The sequence below is a fragment of the Leptinotarsa decemlineata genome, unplaced genomic scaffold (assembly GCF_025532065.1).
Source record: "Leptinotarsa decemlineata unplaced genomic scaffold, Ldec_3_MD MMD2_tig00026328_RagTag_RagTag, whole genome shotgun sequence".
In the NCBI taxonomy this organism is placed as follows: domain Eukaryota; kingdom Metazoa; phylum Arthropoda; class Insecta; order Coleoptera; family Chrysomelidae; genus Leptinotarsa; species Leptinotarsa decemlineata.
This window is the reverse complement of record NW_027412688.1, coordinates 22760-24936: the sequence shown is the minus strand read 5'-3', so window position 1 is coordinate 24936 and position 2177 is coordinate 22760.

Genomic DNA, 2177 nt, shown 5'->3' with positions numbered 1-2177 from the left:
GGAACCATGGGAATACTGAACTAGACGCCTTTCTGAAACACATCAACAGCGTGAGACCTTCCATCACTTTCACAATGGAGAAGGAAATCCACAATGAATTGCCATTCTTAGACGTTTTGGTGAAGAGGACCGACACTAAGTGGGAAACATCTGTATACCGAAAACCCACTCATACGGGACAGTATCTGAACTACGAATCCAACCACCATCAATCGACAAAAAGAGGAATCATCAAGACTCTATTAGACCGTGCTTTTGGGCTCTGTAATACAAAGGAAGGTCTCGAGAAGGAACTTGACATCATCAAAAATGATCTTCAGCGGAATGGATACTCCAAAGCGATGGTAGAAAAAACTTTGGCTAAAAGACAGCAGGAGCCTCGCAAGGAAGAGAAGCCGTCACAACCAGTGCTTGCACTTCCCTACATCAGAGGATTATCGGAGAGGATAAGAAGAAGAATTGGTTCCAAGTACAACATTAGAACTTATTTCAGATCCGGTAACACTATCCGTAGCAGCCTCACGAAAACCAGGCCCCCAAACGCGGACTGCGATTCTAAGAATTGCATTACCGGATACCCTGTGAGTGCGGAAAATCCTATATTGGTGAAACTAAGAGGCCATTGAATGTTCGCATGCCGAGCACAAGAAGCACACACAGCGAGGAGAAACCAGCAAATCAGGAATAGCAGACCATGTTTGGACCCCTCAACACAACATCGAGTGGTCCCAAGCTGAGATCTTGCACAGAGAGGAACATTGGTTCAGGAGAAAATTTAAGGAAGCCGCATACATGTTGTCCAACAACGTATTCAGCCAGGCCAGCGTAGATATACGAAACATATGGAAACCCATCATCAAACGAAAAATGACCAACTCCCGCCAAATCGGTCATCTCTCACGGAATCAGTGAAGCGGAAAATGGAAAGTAGAGAAAGTGAAAGTATTTCAACGACCTATAAAATAGTCATCTCTCGGAGGAATCAGTCCAGTCATCACCAGAAGACGATTGTAGATACCAACAATCGAAACGTCGTGAACTAACGTGACTTGGAATCTCTACACTTTTTTATTTTTTATTATTTTCTTTTTGCATTCCTTAATTTTTATTTATTCAATTATATAATTTTACTTGTAGGTTATTTCACTATCATTTCATTTCAGGTTTATTGTTGCTTAATATAATTGTTATTTTCAACTATTCTTTTTAATTATTCTTTTTTACTTGTTTCAGGGATTTCAAATCATTTTATATAATAGACAATGGAAGTCCGAACTAGTGAAATTCATTGGATTGTTCGTTGGCATGCGTGCCTTATTTCGGAAGGGGTCTACTTTGGATAAATAAAACATATTTTGCGTTTCTATTGACCAATTCCCGCCGGTACTATTTTTGACATGGAAGTATCTAACTAGTGACTAGATGATTTTAATATCGGTCATACTTTTCACAGTAGAATGTAGTTTTACGAATGAATCATTCAAAAATGGTTATCGATTCGTCTGAATATCCATGGAGATAGTGCAAGACATTTTTACAAGACATTAGTGATGATTTTAGAAATTTCTCCCTTGCCATGTTTGATCAATCCCATAATTCCTTTTCATATTTTTCACCATTGAAAATGCATAATTCTTCGTCTGTCTATCTTCAACTCGCACATTCCCAGCGAATGGAAAGTCGATTCCGCTTAGAAACAACGGAACCAAATCATCATAAAGGGGAAATTCAGATACGAAAGTAGAGCACACCTCTCCAACTGCCACTGCATGAAGATAACCGCCGGATTGTAATCAGGCTCATTTCCATTTTTGAAATGAAACTCTGCGCATTCTCCAGAAGAACATATGGCGAATTGATGGGATTCGTAGAATCAACTCGGAGTATGTTGCGGTTAATTCCTATGCAAAGCCGTCTGATATTGCAGATATCATGCAGGAAGGCTATCGCGGTAGGCTTGGCTGGAAATCGGCACGCTGCGGCTACGAGAGCCAGTTACTTATCGAAAGAGGGCGGAAAATATGCATTTGAAAAGGGATTTGTATGTTGTTGATTTTAAAGAGGAAAAATAGAGAAAATGAGTCAGCATGATCCACTTCTTCGTATAGTCTTTATGAAAAAACCTATTGAAATATATGAGTACAATAATAAGTGTATTAGTTGAAAACAAAAACTGA